The sequence below is a fragment of the Rhinolophus ferrumequinum genome, chromosome 4, assembly GCF_004115265.2.
Source record: "Rhinolophus ferrumequinum isolate MPI-CBG mRhiFer1 chromosome 4, mRhiFer1_v1.p, whole genome shotgun sequence".
Classification (NCBI taxonomy): domain Eukaryota; kingdom Metazoa; phylum Chordata; class Mammalia; order Chiroptera; family Rhinolophidae; genus Rhinolophus; species Rhinolophus ferrumequinum.
Genome location: NC_046287.1, coordinates 50,004,991 through 50,023,082, shown reverse-complemented (window position 1 = coordinate 50,023,082; position 18,092 = coordinate 50,004,991). Strand labels below are relative to the sequence as shown.

Here is an 18,092-nt window from a genome sequence, read left to right as displayed (position 1 = left end):
AGGGAGCTTCCATAAGACTGTCAGCTGATTTCTCAACAGAAACTTTGCAGGCCAGAAGGGATTCAACAAAAAATTAAATGTGATGAAAAGAAAAGAGCTACAACCAAGATTACTCTACCCAGTAAAGTTATCGTTTAAAATCAAAGGACAGTTAAATAGAACTTCCAAGACAAGAACAAGTTAAGGAGTTCATCAGTACCACACCAGTATTACAAGGAATCTCAGAGGGACTTCTTTAAGATGAAAAAACAGTGTGTGTGTGTGTGTGTGTGTGTGCGTGTGTGTATCTATATAGTAAAATGGCAATAACTAAATATCTATCAATAATTAATTTCAATGTAAATGGATTAAATGCTCCAATCAAAAGATTGGATGGCTGAATAGATAAGAAAACAAGACCCTTAAATATGCTGCCTATAAGAGATTCACTTCATATCAAAAGACACACACAGACTGAAAGTAAGGGGTGGAAAATACATTTCATGAAAATGGAAACAAACAAATAACCAAAAGCTGGAATAGCAATACTTATACTAGACAAAATAGATTTTAAAACAAAAGCTAGCTTTCAGCTTTGGCTCAGAGGAAGCCAAGGTGCAACTTTCTTCAGTTGTCCGGACACTGGGTTCATCCAACCCCAGCAGCCTCCACCATGCCACCAAACTTCAACTCCAACAAGGTCAAAGTTGTATACCTGAGGTGCACTGGTGGGGAAATTGGTGCTGCATCTGCCCTGACCCCCAAGATCGGCCCCCTGAGTCCATCTCCAAAAAAGTTTGGTGATGACATCACTAAAGCAACTGGTAATTGGAAGGGTCTGAGGATCACAGTGAAACTCACCATGCAGAACAGACAGAACTAGATTGAGGTGGCACATTCTGCCTCTGCCCTGATCATCAAAGCCTTCAAAGAAACACCAAGAGGCAGAAAGAAGCAAATAAATAAATAAATAAGCAAGCACAGTGGCAATATTACTTTTGATGAGATTGTCAACATTGCCCAACAGATGTGGCACCGATCTTTAGCTAGGGAACTCTCTGGAACCGCTAAAGAGATCTTGGGGACTGCACAGCCTGTGGGCTGCAATGTTGATGGTTGCCACCCTCATGGCATCATAAAGGACATCAACAGCAGTGCAGTAGAATGCCCCACTAGTTAAAAACTACAAAGGAAAATATTTCAATTAAAGATCATTTGGCATAAAAAACAAAAACAGAAACAAAAAACGAGGGCTATAACAAGAGACAAGGAAGGACCCAGTAATCCCACTTCTGGTTATTTATCCAAAGAAACACAAAACTCTACTTCGAGGAGACGTGTGCATCCACATGTTCATTGCAGCATTGTTTACAATGGCCAAGATGTGGAGGCAGCCTGGGTATCCATCAGTGGATGATGGATAAAGAGTAGGAAGTGCATATATAAAATGAAATATTGCTCAGCCAGAGAGGGGAATGAGTTCTTGCTGTCTGCGGCGGTATGGATGGACCTGATGGTATTGTGCTGACTGAAGTATGTCAAAGAAAGACAGGTGCAATGAGATTTCGCTTATATGTGGAATCTAAAGAACAAAATAAACAAGCAAAACAGAAAAAAAAATTACCAATACAGTCCAGTTTAGTTTCTTCTATGAAAAACCAGGTCTGTTTCAAGATGTGAAAACTAAAATACAAGGCAAAAAACAAAAACAAAACAAAACAAAAAACCCCACACACTTAAAAATGCTTACAGTAAAGCAATAGCATTGTATTAACTTACATTAATGTGAAAATAACAGAGTTAAGTAATAGAAAATAAGAATAAATAATCAGAACAACAACAATAAAACTTTAACTTTGTAAAGCTACTACAATTCATTCAAAGCTTCTCTCAGAACTTCCTAGAGCCAGAATAAACAGAAAATCACAAGTTTTATCGTTCCCATTTTTAAATAATTAGTCAGGAGAGGCAACTTTGTGACTAATCTGAATTTTCCCACATCTTTTATATAGAAACAGTGAATGTCATGGTGAAGGCTCTCTTGAAAAGCAGTTTTACACACACACACACACACACACACACACACACACACAGAGACACCAAAAAAAAAAAAAATTAAAAAGCAGTGGTGTTCCACCTATGGCTACAATTTATAGCCATCTTTTATAAAAGCTGCTAGCAGACATTGTTTGGCTTCGTGAAGTCGAGAAGGTACTATATCTGCCAAACTGTCAACACCAAAAAGAGTGCTTGGCATCCTTAAGTACCTATGAAGTGTAGCCTCTATGCTGTATGAGAACACAGGCTCTGAATCAGGTCATCTGTGTTCAACCCCAGTCTGCTGCTTCTAGCTGTGTGACCAACAGCAAGATACTGACCAACATCTTTGAGGAATAAATTGCTTAGAGCATAGTAAATGTATCAAGATAAGTTAGTCATTGTTAGTTTTATTTATTATTATTATCAACATGTCCTTTTAAAACAAGAGTTAGTCTATGTTAGTCAAATATATTCTAGTAAAGAAGAATTTGTGCCCAGGTAGACAGTGCTGTGTTTTGTTTCCCTCCCACACTTGACAATCATAACATGTTTGGAAGAATCATATTTTATTGCTTCAAAGTCACCGTGAAAAAGATTTTTTATGCAAGGAACAACTTTCATAATGCTTGTCACATTTTATGTTACTTTTCCATGGAATGTAAAAAATAAGTAAAATGTAAAGAAGCTGTATTTAAATATACAGTGGTGTACTTTTTAAGTATAAAATAGAATATTCACGGTGGAAGGCAGTGGTAAGGATTAAAGAACTCTTTATAGCATGGGTTATTGTGTCATGAGCTAAGAGGCCAAATGACAGCCATAATGAAGCCTGGGAATATGAGAACATGTCACTCTCACTCCTATTTGCCCAGAGGCATCCATTGGGTTAGGCTCATTACTTAGATCATGGAAATCCTGGGACCAGAACAAAATTCCTCTGCCTTCCCTCACTCATATCACTAAAATCAGCTTACAATCCATTTTCCCAAGACATACACAATGACCTTAGGCAAAATGCTTGACTTCTTTGGACATCAGTTAACTCCTCCACACTTTAGATTGAAAAACCTGCTCTCTCTGCCCTGTGCTGTGTTGATCTATTGAGAACCACACAGTTAAAGTTGAATGATGTTGTGATAGAATAACAGGATGCAGTGGGGGGATATCTCTGCTCACCCACTTGGATTGGTTCCAAGTTGGGAGATTATTCATTTCACCCCTCTGTAAATGAGCTTTGTTCTATGTGGCATGGTAGTATCAATATCCATTCCACAATTATGCTGTTATATTCACTGATTCTTTCAACATACATTTATTGAATGCCCATTATGTACCGGATACTGATTTATATGCTTAATGATATATTCTCAATTGAAATTAAGGAAGACAATATCCTTATCATCCACACTGTTGCCATGATGGCAGCAGCTAATACTTTTTTCTGCAATGGTAATGTACTTTTCACAGTGCTGCTGTCATGTGCGTCATCTCGCTTCATCTTCACAACATTTTTATCTATATCACAGCGCTAATAACACCATTTTACAGATGGAGAACTGAAGGCTCAGAGAGCTAAAGGAACTTGCACATTTTAACACAGAACCAGTTTGCCTTGATTATTATAAAGATTGACTTGATTATTATTAAATATTATTCCTTACATCCACAGTTTATTCTAAAGGTTTTGGGGGCTCCTAGAGGTCAATGAATGCAGACAAGGATAACCAGGCATAGAATGTGGACCTCACTCCTTCTTTATGTAATTATGTGAACAGATGGTAGAGGCTAATGACTTTTAGTCCCAGTTGCGTTAAACAAGATTAAAGAGGCTGGCAAAGACTAAAGATCTGTGCTGAAGACTTTATATCTCATTACCCATATCCCAAGTCGTTCAGTCTCTTAGTTTTGTCATTATTCTTCTAGTCTGTACTGTGGATTTTGTGTGTGTGGGTGTGTATACTTCTGTCTGGTTTTCCTAATAAAATAACAGAGACCTAATGCCTGCTCCAGAAGTTTTGGTTTTCTCCTTATAAGACCCTAGAATAGACTGAAGCATTTGTGTCTGCAGCGTCATAGCTGTTTCAAGACCTGCTACTTAATTAACTATTGATGGACCATCTGGGCTGTTCAGAGTTTTGCATGGTGTTTTCTCCAGCTCACCTTTGAATCTTATGTTCAGACATATTTGTCTACTTACAAATAAGGTTCTTGGATAAACAGCAAGATCTATGCATGAGACATAGAATTGTAGAAAAAAAAAATAGCCAAATTTGATTAGTTTCCAGTTTAGAATATGTATAGGTTAGTGTAACTTGAAATTATTCTGTTTTTCATATAATCTTTCTACACAAATTTTTTAGCACAATACTTCATTCAGTTCCCCTCACCTCATATTGCTTTGTGATTCAGCCTTATTGCTTTAATTCTATTCAACTTCAAGTTCTGGCAGTTGAATAAAATAAGATATGGGGACATGTTGCCAATACGTTAACTACATTTCCAATATTACAAAAAAAGATGTTTATGGAAAACATATTGTTTCATATATATTTTCTTTAAATTGGTTGAACAATGTATTCCATTTACACACCAAGGGTTCTTTGTAACATAAGTCATATCCAAAGACTGCCTGCTGTTGCCATCACTGTGTAGAGGATATACGTAATGCGTTTCCTTATGAATGAGTCTTTAGTGTGTTAATGCAGTGAGCTGGTAATCGAGATTAAACTGTCTCAAAGAGGCACACATACAACAAATTAAAAACAAATCTATATCTATATGTATATGTGTGTATATATCTATATATGTATATGTCTACATTTGTGTGTATCTCTATATATATATCAAATATATATAAAAATAAATATATATCTATATATGTATATCTCTCTACATATATAGATATAGATACACACACACAGACACACACACACACACACACACACACACACACACACACACATACACACTATGTGCTCCAAATTACTTACAATATACTGTGGTCATGTCTATTTGTGTGACTGGGCTTAAGATATTATAAACAAGAAATAATCTTTATTTTTCCCGTGCAAACCCTCTTGGAAATACGGCCATACAACATTCAGTTTCTTAATTTCTTGGAGCTAATAACTTCAGAAAATTCTTTTTAATAAAAATAGACATTTTTTTTTCTTTTTGGAGAAAGAACATATACATGCAATTTGTACAATGTAAACAGCTTAATGTAGAATTTCTGAAACATATTTGAATAGGCATTAAAAGAAAGATTCTAAAGACAAACAATGACACAAGAACATGATTATAAATACATATAAAACGGATATTCAAAGTTCTATAGTATTTTTGTCACTTTTTAAAAAAACAGTGAATTTTTATTCCTTGTCTTACTTTCTCTAGTATTATACTTATAACTCTGAAAATAATTGGGAATGTAACTATTGCTATTGCAACCACCCAAATGGCAATATACATGAATTTACTTAACCATAATGCATCACTCTGAACAAGTTCTAGGTCTACTGAACAAAAAGACAATTGAAACAAGTGCTACAGGATGGCAAAGACGATGATCATGATGATGATGGTAATGGTGATGATGATAAAACCAACAACAGAAATAATAAGGCATCATCCTAAAAGAAATTCAGTTCTTAGGAAATTGCTATGTGCCCCTGAAAAAGCTATTATCTGAACAGTTTTTCTTTTTTTTTAAGATGAAAGAAGTTTTTTTTTTTCTATGTCTATTCAGTGTACTTCAACTTTAACCTGACAGAACTTCTAGGTTTTTATAAGTACATAGCCAATCAACCACAACTCTAAGTAATTATGACAGAAGTTTTTGATCATCATTATTAAAGGGCAAGTTTCTTCCTGGCTGCTTTGGGGAGCCGTTGGTTTAGCTAAACTCCCTCTGACTATATACACATGCCCACACACTAGTCCTTTTATTTATTATTGTCGGTGCTATTTCCAAACAAATTTTTATCAGTTTTCCCTGGGCTGTCTCTAAACCTCTTATAACTAAATATAATTAAAAATAATCATGGAATTCTAAACCTAATGGTACAGAAAAGACTTATTATACTGTAATTCTAAGATAGGAATATATTTAAGCAGCAATCGATATCATCTGATAGTGAACATGGAGGAATTTCTGTAAGTAGTATCACTAAAGGTCAGAATTTTTTAGTGTCCTTTTTTTTCTGATGAATTAAGAAAATAAATGTACAATAATGGGAAATATTCAAATAGTATAGAGGTTTATTTTTTCAGTTTTCTTATATGTTAATAAGCCATTCTTTGTTTGCTTGTTCACAAAGCAAGCAATTTAGGGGGAAAGAGGAATTGAAAGAATGTTAGACATATTGGAAAAGGAAATTTAAGAGCTAAATTCTCTGAGATCAGCACTAAAGGGAAGGAAGGATGCCGAAGAGTGTGATCATCAAGGACTTTCCTTTCAGGGTAAATCTGACCTGGATTTGAATTCTGGTCCTTCTTATTAGGGAGTCCTCGGGTAATTAAATTAATTTCTGAATTTTTTTTTTTGTTCTTTAAATGATAATAAGTATAGTTACTCATCACACAGAGATGTTATGAGATTCTTTGTTTTACTGGATTTGGACATCTTTGATTTATGTGTTATACATTGCATAAACTGTCTAATGTATTGGGGCTCAACATCATGACTTGAAATGACAAACAAATAGAGGTGATTTCTTGGTAGAACGAATAACAGAGCTTGTGGTAAAAATTAACAAAGCGAATGACCTGATCCAAGTTAGTAACTTGTGGATAAACCCCACAGGGAGAATCAGAAGACTTTAAGGAGCAGAGCTATCCATTGAACCCAGGTTAATTCATGGAAGAAGTGGCAAGGATGGACAATTAATCTCCTAATGTTCCAGGTAGGACTCTTGTCATATTGTGTTAATTTCCCCATTATCAAAAACATTATCTATGGTTAATTGTGAAGATCCCTGCATTAACAGAAGAAAATTCAAAACGTAGGGGAATGAAAGTGGTCAGAATCCAACCTTTAGGTAGAAGAAAGATCCAACTCAAACCCTAAGTAAAAGTCATAACAAGTCAAGGCTAAGAACACTAATAGCTGTAGATCTAAGAGGTGGGGATTCAAAATTAGGAATGGAGAGAAGTCGAAAGCTTTTTTATTCACATAGTAAGCCAACTCTTTGTTCTTCTTTTTGGGGCTTTTTTTTATCCTCTTGACTCTTCCTTTTGGATTGCATTGTTCTGCTTTTCTCTCCTAGGAAGTGCATATGTATGGTGAACTTAAAGGATAAGATTATCTTCCCTAGAGAGTAGCATTCTTAAATTTTTCCCATCCCTTACTGGAAGAATAAGTGGGTACCAAGGTAACTACCAGATGGATGGAGGTTTGGGACTGAATACTCTTTTTGTACCTACTTTAGTTCATTAGGGTTTGTTATTTTGACACTATAGAAGTGCTTTTCCAGCTGAGCTGGCAATGTGTGACACAGTATATTAGTGCTGTCCTCAAAGCCACATGATCAACATGCTACCTCTTCCCGAAAGATTTGGAGATGGGGAAAAACTTTTACATCAAAACAAATATTAACACATTATGGCAGAATATTTGAAATTTACATAAATTTTTAGGATTAAAACAAGGTTTCAAGAAAATATATGTTCAGTGTAATTAATGCATTAGGCCCTGAGGCTGACTAGTTGTGATGGTGTTATTATGGGGGTGGTAATAGAGGAGAGATGAGGAAAATGCTTAAAAGTTAAGGTCCCATATAAATAAATAGTGCATATTTGTCTATAGTGTGCCCTTTAAACTATTTCTATTGGGAACCTGAGTCACTGTCACTGCCAAGACAGAAATAGTCATCCTGGTCACCATCATCATGACTAAAAATTATATGTATCATGATACTTTGTAAAATGCAAGTCACAGAACAAATAGAAGGCCTTTTAAATGTCCCATCTTCTTATGCTTAATTAATTTTTTTGGTTGATTTTCCTTTGTTAGAGAGAACACCCTTTAATCAAATATTTCTTTCATAAGAACTGTGAAGGTGTATACATAAGTATGTGAGTTTGTATAACTAGACTATTTTTCTAAATATTAGTGTTTTTGTCTTTGTAGTGCATTTTCAAATTGAGTTATAGCACATTAATGGACATCTAGGACTAATAAATAATGGAATTAGTTTTTATAACAATTTACTTCCACATGGCAGATACACAACTGTTTGGAATTTTTTGTTTCTTTTCATCTACTGATACTTTTCCATGAACACTTTTATGAAACTTGTGGAAAAATAGAAAGTTAGGAGAACTTTATTTCACAAACAGATGCCTGAATTGCATTTTTCTACTCTTACAATTTTTATAATGCCATAAATGTTTACACATGCATAAGGTACAGGAAATTCTCAGAGGTTAAGAATTTGTTTAGGCTGATCTAATTGGTTTATTGGCTTAGCTACAAGAGCTTTTGAAAAGCACATGTGGAACATCTTAATGATAATTTTTTTTAAAGTCTCAAGTAAAATGGAGGCAGCAGTGAGTGAATTTGACTAGTGCCTCTCTAAGCTAAGCAAGCACACATGTACAAATGTTATCCTTGAAGAATATTGTGTTTGGGAAGGATTGATATGTGTCTCCTACAACTAAATATCTCTTTACACATTCTTACCTTTTTATCACATTATTGCCATCTAATAACTGCTAAGTCTTTTTTGCTCTTCTACCTTCCCTGATTAGTCAGACAAATCTTTTCTAAAATATTTTTATCATGTCATGCCTAAGTCTTAGATCCTACATGAACCTCTAGTCCCAACAATTTCAAGACCAAATAACTCTGCCTATATCTTCATAGTCTAAAGTGGTTATTGTCTTTATATATGTATTATTCATGTTCCTATTTGTAATTCTATGGTTAAGGACAATTTTTATGTTCTGTTTAATTTAGCTAAGACCGTAGGCTTTGCTTAAAATTATTATTAATGCATGGAAAAGTGATAGGTTTGGGGTCTGCCTTAACAAATATAAGATCAGTGAATTTACATAGAACTATAATTTAGTCATTGATTTCTTGTAAGTGACAAACCTCAGTGAACTAAGAGTGTGACTTCGAATAAAGCTATGAGCATGATTGCTAATGAAAGTGTAAAGCTGAGCCCAACAATTGGATTTGTTAAAATTGCTTACCTGATAATGGGTGTGTCCTTTAGTTGTCTATGTATTCACCACTATACTGCTTCATTTTATTGATACCTATGCAGAATGCCTTATTAGAGACACTTGCTAAAATATTTGACTTCCCATGAGCTGTAGGATTATTTTTAAGATGTGAATATTTGCAATGTAAATTACAGAAGCATAATATTAAAACATGCAAATGCTTTTAGTTTCCTAAAATTTTTTTGAAAAGTGTTTTTTTTTCTGTTTGTTTTTTAGTTTTTTTATTTGGTTTCCTACTCTTATACTGTTTTCTTATTCTTTATTCCAGTGAATATAAGGGATGGAATGTGCATGAGGGAGTTATTCAGATCAGTAGAAAAGTTAAATTAAATAAACTTACATATTTCTCATTCATATAGTAGTAGCTTTGCATACATTTTGTGCACTAAGTTCTTTCAATGAACTTAAACGCACTAAAAATTAGGCAACGCAACTTGGAGATGGGACTTTCATCATTGTAACTCCTGTTGTTCAAGAAAAATTACATCAAGTTGGAAAATAGTTTATATCTTGATGCCTTGAATTATCACAGTAATAATTGAGAAGGACATATATTTGGTCATTTACAACTATTAAATGAAATATTTTTTTAAAAAACTATAAAAATACCTTAAAAATTCAGTAGTGACTCAGCTAAGATGTCTACAGATTCACATACTTAAACAGGTTTTCAATGTGTATAAAGCACTGCATTATTTAACATGTTTGAAAATTCAACATTCATGCTAAGCTCTGTAGGAGTTAACAGTTTAGTTGGTATTTTTAGTTCACTTGGCCATGTATATCATCTTCATGTCTCTTCCATAGGGGAATCATTTGTTTTTTAAATGTAAATGTAAGTACATTTTAATTGCTTATCATTTGTGGAATATGTATATGTATTAAAATATATACACTAGAGAGTATACAATGTGGTAATTTTTGTCAATATTGAAGATATTTATAGACAGAGCAGAAAGTATAATAAAACCAAATGCACTCCCCATATTACATAAACTTGTTAAGAACGAGGACTTTTAAATTTTGTTTACCACTGTATCCCCAGCAACTAAAAAGAGGGCCTGGTGTAAAGGAGGTGGTTTAATAGGTGTTTGTTGGGAAAAAAATGGCATTTTCCTCTTTATATAATAATGAGAGGCTGTTCTTAGTGTTACATCGCATTACCCCTTGTCTAGAGACCCCAGGGACTTAGAAAAAACTGTATGTTTCAGATTCCAGAATGTCCGAGTTGAATTCTAGTACCAATGTTTATGATAACTCTATGACTATGGGCAAGATACTTACACTTTTAAGCCCAGGTTGTCTCATTTATAAAGTCAGGATACTTCATTTACTCTTAGGATGTCGAATTAAAGGAGTAACAAATATAAATTGTCTTGGATAGTGCCTGATGTAAAATTACCACACAATAAATTTTGTCATCAGTCCTTTAATTCCAGAAGCACCATGAATAACCTCATTATGATGTCACACCCCAGTCTGTTATCCTTACTCCTCTTTAGTATCTCTGAACCATTCTTCCCTGTTTTGATCTAGTTTGTGACAACCCTGGAAATTGATCTAATGAACTAATAATTAATTAAAGTACTAGTGTCAGAGAGTAGATTAATACTTGAAGGGCAATTAGTTATTTTTAAAGGGACTCCTTGAAGATTTAAATGTTTCACCTCTATAGAACAAAGATGTAATGATAAACTTTTAGATGTAGTGTCAAGATGATGAGCAAGATAATTTTAACTAGGATCATGACCTTCCAAATATAATAATATACTTGAATATAACTACCTGTGCCCAATATGAAACTATGATTAAAATAAACATTCTCAAATTTTCTGGGCTGAAGTTAATTTTGTTCTCACTTGAGCCATGACAACGAGCTTGAGACATGTAAGTATCTGAGTAGATAAGAAGGTGACTTCATGTAGCAGTACTGGCAGCCTTTTCTCTCTCTCTGGAATCTCAAGTACATTATGAAAAAAGGGAAAGCAAGAAACAAATGTATGTCTATAATACCTAATTTTGGAAAGTTCAAGTTGTGGCTTTGTGAGTTCTAGTTGTGGCTGGTAGATTACAGCTACTGGTTGGAAAAACCTGATAATATTAGAATGTGACTTTTTACTATATTGTCATTAAATACCAGATGCTCTTTGGAGCAAGACAAGGATTTTCAGGGGGCACTAGAAACAATATGTGAGAATCCAGTTGGAAGAGATGAAAAATTGCCTTTCAAAGATAATGACTACATCAATTCATGGGTTGTTCCCATGCAGAGAATTTTGGAATCAGCATGTTGTAATTTTTTGCTAATGACTGACCGTGACTACATAAAATATATTTTAATAATGATGAAAATAGAATAATAAAGCCATCTATTTCACAGAGTTATTTTGAGTATCAATTAAGCTAATTAAATTAAATAACACTGACCACAGTGTCTTCACCATCTCAGCCCATCTCAATCTTAAAAGCATTATATGACTCATTTCTAATTTCTGTTATGTAAGAAGGGATTTATATCAAGGATCTTAACTTGCTGCATGCAGTTAGTTAGAGGACGCCTTTACTGGTATCTTGGAACTTTGGGGAATCTCCTGTTCCTACAGAATGTGAGATTTCTGGAGGGAAAATAAAAGGAAGGAATGTTAGTAGTATAAAAATAATCAATACTCACCAAAATCACCAACTGTCTGTACCATTCATTAATGAAATATGTATTGACTGCCGACATTGTCTGAAATTCTCCAGGAAGGCTCCGAGAACATAAAAATGAACAAGAAAAACAGCATTCTCTTCAAGAAGGACACATACAGTTTTTGTAAACAGCTATAAAAAAACAGAGTTATAAGAGCTATAAAAAGGGAATATATAGAATGTGTTTTGAGCACCTAGAAGAGAATATCTGCTTCTGCCCAGGAAGAGGGGTAGGGTTAGAGGATGCTTCAAGGTTTCAAAAAGGATGAGTAAGTGTTTTTCCAAAGGCTAATAAATAACAAGTTACAGGGGTTTGATCTATTTAGGAAGGTTCATGTAAGGCAGTATTGTTATAATGTAGGCTATATCACGGGGAAATGGCACAGGATGGGACTAGAGAGATGTCCAAGGCTCAGGTATTTGAGAATCTCATGAGCCAAGCTAAGGAGTTGCCTTACAGTGTTCTCAATCATAAAGAACGTTAAGGAATTTCGGGCAGAGGAAACATATAATTGTATTTGTATTTTAGAAAAAGCACCCTCAGCAATATGAAAAACAACACATAAGTAGGCGAGACAGGAGGTAGGAAAAATAGTTGAAGTTTGTTACATCAATTTGGTTCAGAAATGATGGGATTTGAATCAAAGCAGTGGGCATTAGTACGGAAGAAGTCTACTGGGAAATGTCATCTTTTGTGTAAGAAACAATGTGTCCCCCTAAAATTCAGGGTTTTGTTAAAGGAAGAAGGGGAGAAGGAATATTGGGACAGGCAAGTAGCATTCTCTGCCATTGTCAACAAGAACTAGTCAATGACACCGAACAATTTTCTGTGAACTCCTCCCACAGTTCTGGCCTTTCCTAAGCTGATGGTCTGGCCCAATGTGACAACATTTACATTGGAGTGTTACATGATGGTAATTCCAATGTTTTTAAACTTGGGGTTTGAAAGTTTGTCTTGGCAGATTTCCCTCGGTTTGGGTTTAGTTTGTTTGGCTAGAAAGTGGCATATTCAGACAGGCTTAAATCCCAACCGTAGCAAACACAATCTTGGGCTTTTCGGATTCTATAGTTCAACACACCAATGATCCTACATAGACAGCCCTGGATTACACATGTGATGTGCTGGCAAGATGTGGGAGTTAGGTCATGAATACAGCCTCGTTGGCTGCCTGGCAAAGGGGTAGGAAGAAAACTGTGTCTGGAGTCTGGAAACTTGTTTCAGGCCTGACTCTGCCACTTGCTTGATTTTATCCCCTCGGGGAAAATACATCAAGGATAAGTTTTTGGATAAACTGCAAAATAGTTAAATTTTAGAGAAACTCCTTATAAACAATCACTTATCCCTTTCTCATTTCTATCTCTCTAGCTAAAAGAAGTTCACAGGCAAAGCATATTTCTGTTTTGTCCCCATATCCTCTGCTTATCTTCTTGTCTTAAGTAAAATAGCCTTGTTGATAATTTAAAATATAATTTCTGGGTATTTATATGTATATAGCATTACTGGCTTAAATAAAACTATTACTGGCATTTGATAATTTAATGAATCTTTATTTTTCCTGGAACTGAGCACATTGATGTTGTAAAGGAAATGATTATAAATGTTTCATTAAAGGAAAATCCGGTAATCAAATATAATCTAGAATTAAGAGCGGTGCATGTGGCTTAGTGTACTGGAGGTACATAATGTCTTTTAGCAGAAAGTGATCTATTATAAGAGAAATAACCAGCAGCTGTCACCTTGACAACTTTTTGGTCCAGGTATGTCTACTTCTGATAGATGGGTGCTAATAGTTAAGCTACTCTTACCTCTGAACTTGTAGAACTCCAGAAGCTGGGAAGATTAGTCCTCTCTTTCCACTGGGTTGTGAGGAGTAAATAAAACAATACATATGGAAGTATATTTGTTGTTTAAAATAAAATACAAATGTTTATTATTTTTGTCATCACAGGAGACAGGTTTTCCATTAGTTAAAAGGCCTCTTAAAGGAGCGTCAGGAAACTTTTTCTTTCTTTTTCTTTCTTCCTTCCTTCCTTCCTTCCTTCCTTCCTTCCTTCCTTCCTTCCTTCCTTCCTTCCTTCCTTCCTTCCTTCCTTTCTTTCTTTCTTTCTTTCTTTCTTTCTTTCTTTCTTCCTTTCTCTACTTGAAACTTTTTATTTTAATAAAAGAAAGCCAATCTTTTGCTGTAGGGTCAAGGCCTTTCTTTAAGTATGAGTCTGCTGGTTGGATTTCTATGACAGTTTTTTTCACATAAACCATATCCTTAATGCATGATCTACGATCTTCAGCATTCTTTTTTCTTTTCTTTATTTTTTTAAAGACCTGAAGTATTTTATTTTATTTTTATATTAAAATTTTAATGTACAATTAGAAGATTTATGACACAAATCCCCCACTAATTTTTCATAAGTTTTTTCTTTATACTTGTTTTTTAAAAAGATTTTTATTAAAATATAGCTAACATACAATATTATATTAGCTTCAGGTGTATATCATAGTTATTCAACGTTTATATACCTAAAGAAGTGATCACCATGATAAGTTCAGCAACCGTGAGACACCACCCCATGCTATCACAAAATTATTGACTCTATTCCCCATGCTGCACATTACATCCCCATGACTTATTTGTTTATACCTGGAAATTTGGACCTTTTATTCCCCTTCACTTTTCCCCCCTTTTTAAATTTCTCAATTACAGTTGACATTTGATATTATTTTATATTAATTTCAGGTGTACAGCATAGAGGTTAGACATTTATGTAATTTAAGAAATGATCCCCCTGACTAGTCTAATACTCACCTGGCACTATACGTAGTTATTACCATATTATTGACTATATTCCCTGTGCTTTACATTCCCATGACTCTTTTGTAACTACAAATTTGTACATCTTAAACCCTTCACCTTTTCCACCCTACTCCCTAACCCCCTCCCATCTATCGCCCCAACAAATCTAATACCTGCCTGACACCATACATAGTTATTACAATCTTGTTGACTGTATTCCTAAATCTATACCCTGCATCCTCATCATTAGTCTGTAACAAGCAACTTGTACTTCTTAATCCCTTCCCCTTTTCTCATTCACCCCCAACATCCCTCCCATATGGCAACCATCAGTATGTTCTCTGTATTTATGAAGTTGTTTCTGTTTTGTTTGTTTATTTTGTGCTTTAGATTCCCCATATAAGCAAAATCACGTTGCATCTGTCTTTCTCTGTCTTACACTCCACTCATGGCACAGTACCCTCTAGGTCTATCCATGCCGCTGCAGATGACAAGAATCCATTCCCTTCCATGGCTGAGCAATATTTCATTGTATATATGTACCACCTCCTCTTTATCCATTCTTCCATTGACAGACACCCAGGCTGCCTCCACATCTTGGCTGTTGTAAACACTGCTGCAGTAGGAACATATGGATGCACACATCCCCTTAAAATTGCATTTTGGGTTTCATCGGATAAATACTTTGAATTGGGATTACTGGGTCCTTCTTTGTCTCTTGTCATCGCTTTTGTTTTAAAGTCAGTTTTGTCTGGTATAAGTATTGCTACCCTAACTTTTGTTTGTTGATTTGGTTGTTTGTTTGCTTCCATTTTCATTAAACATCTTTTTCCTTCCCTTTAGTTTCAGTTTGTGTGTCTTTCCATCTGAAGTGAGTCTCTTGTAGGCAACATATGTACGGGTCTTGTTTTCTTATCCATCCAGCACTCCTATTTCTTTTGAGTGAAGCACTTAAACCATTTACATTGAAAGTGATTGTTAATATATATGTAGCTATTACTCATAATTTTGGTATTTTCTTTTGTTTTTTGTCTTAAAGAAATCCCTCTAACATTCATTGTAATACTGGTTTGGTGGTGATGAACTGTATTAGTTTTTTTGTTGTCTGGGAGGTCCTCTATCTATCTTTTGATTCTAAATGATAGCCTTGCAGGGTAGAGTACCTTTGGTCGTAGTCCTTGCTCTTCATCACGTTGAATATTTTGTGCCAATCTGTAGTTTATGTTGAGAAATCAGCCAACAAATTTATAAGGGCTCCCTTATAAATTACTTGTTGCCTTATGCTGCTGTTAGGATTCTCTCTTTGTTTCTAACCTTTGCCATTCTAATTATGATGTGTCTTGGTGTGGGCCCATTTGTGTTCATCTTGCTTGGGACTCTCTGCATTTCCTGGACTTGTATGTCCATTTCCTTCATCAGAGTAGCGAAGTTTTCAGTCATTATTTCTTCAAATAGGTTTTCAACCCCTTTCTTTCTCTCTTCTCCATCTGGTACCTCTATGATGTGAATATTCTTATGTTTGATGTCCCAGAGGGCTCTTAAATTATCCTCAATTTTTTTGGATTCTTTTCTTTTTGCTGTTCCAATTGGGTGTTTTATGCTACCTTGTCTTCCAAATTGCTGATTCAATCCATTGCTTTATCTGGTGTGCTGATAATTCCTTCTAGTGTATTTTTCATTTTAGTTATACTCATCACTTCTGACTTGTTCCTTTTTTATGGTTTCTATGTCCTTTTGTATGTTTACTGTCTCTCTGTTGAAGTTCTCACTAAGTTCCTTGAGCATCCTTATAACCATTGTTTTGAATTCTATCTCTGGTAGATTGCTGGCCTCCATTTTGTTTAGTTGTTTTCCTGCAGTTTTCTGCTATTCTTTCTTTTGGAACGTATTTCTTCATTTCCTTATTTTGGCTGTCTCTGTTTGCTTTTCTATGTATTAGGTAGATATGCTATGTCTCCCAATCTTGGCCAGGTGGCCGTATGTAGTAGGTGTCCTGTGGGGCCCTGACCTCGTCTCCCTGGTCACTTGCTCCAGGTACTCCAGGAGTGTCCCTTGTGTGGGTTGTGTGTGTCCACCTGTTGTAGCTGAGACTTGATTTCTATTGGCATGTCAGTGGATGAGATTGACCCTCCCATTGCTTGGCTATGGGGTTTGTCCACATCCACAGCTGACAGATTGATGTGCAAGGGGCTTAGCTCACTGTGTGGGATTTGCCCATGTGTACTCTGGTGCCTATTAAGTCTTCCCCTTGGGTGTGCTGCTTGTGGGGCTAATTGGGTTTTGCTCTGTTGTGGTCTGAGGTAACCTCCAAGTAGGTAGGTTCTGGGACCTCTTGCAAGGGTCTCCGTGCTGGTCCAGGTCACTGAGAGCCATGACCAGCTGTGGACTATATGGTAGGAGCTACAAAGTGATCCTTAGTTGTTCACTGCTTGTGCTAAACCTGGAGGTGTGGGAGAGGCCATGCTGCAAACTGAGGATGTCTGCCACCAGTATTGGGCCTGGGGTAGTGCCACAAAATGCCAGGACACCTTGAGGCTTGCTGATACCTGCCAGTCCCTTAAAGTACAGCCACTGATAAAGCCTCATGCAGTACACAAGTTGGGTGAGGCAGTCTCAGAAAGTTATTAGAGTTGGAAGAGTTTGGTCAGCATGTTAATGTAGACTCTGATTTAGTACCAGTACTGAGCCTGGAGCTACTCAGCAAAAGTCTCAGAGGACACTGAGGCCAGTCACCATCTAACTGGGGCCCATGAACTCCGATTTTTAAAATTTATTTACTTATTTATTTTTTTAAGAAGGAGTGCAATTCGGGCAGGCCTGGCTGCTGGGAGAGACAGTGACTCTGGTTTTGGGTAGTTGGGTGGGGCGTAGTCACAGTGAGTCAGCAAGGTGAAGCAGTGAATCTCACCAGGTCAATCAGCTTCAGATTTGGCCTGTGGGGGAGGGCTCAACACAGGAAAAATGGCTCCCACTTGCTGGATGAACAGGAGAAGGACCTCATACAGGGAAAATGGTGACTGTCCTCCAGCCCTCACTACAAAGCCACACACCTCAGTTTGCCCCCCTGTATATCTCTAACACTCCCCGACTTACTGTCCCTCCAGTAGAGCCCAAAGCTGAGTGCCTACAAGTGAGAGAGTCTGTGTGTGGGCTGTATAAATTATGTCTGGGTTTTCCGCAGCCTTTCATCCCACTCAGATGGTCTGAATCTCCACTGCTTTTTTACAGCCAGGTGTTGTTTGTGCTCTTCTTTCTGGCACCAGTACTCTGGGCTAGGAAGACTGGTTTGCAGCTGGGGTCCCTTGTTTATCTTATGGGAACTTCTGTGGCTGAGTTATCCCTCCTGGTTCTCAACCACCACAT

At 36.0% G+C, this 18,092-nt stretch overlaps 1 pseudogene; it reads left to right on the top strand.

The window, feature by feature from the left end:
* The first annotated feature begins 583 nt into the window (after positions 1-583).
* On the top strand, positions 584-1,159 carry LOC117021733 (60S ribosomal protein L12-like; annotated as a pseudogene).
* Positions 1,160-18,092: the final 16,933 nt, after the last annotated feature.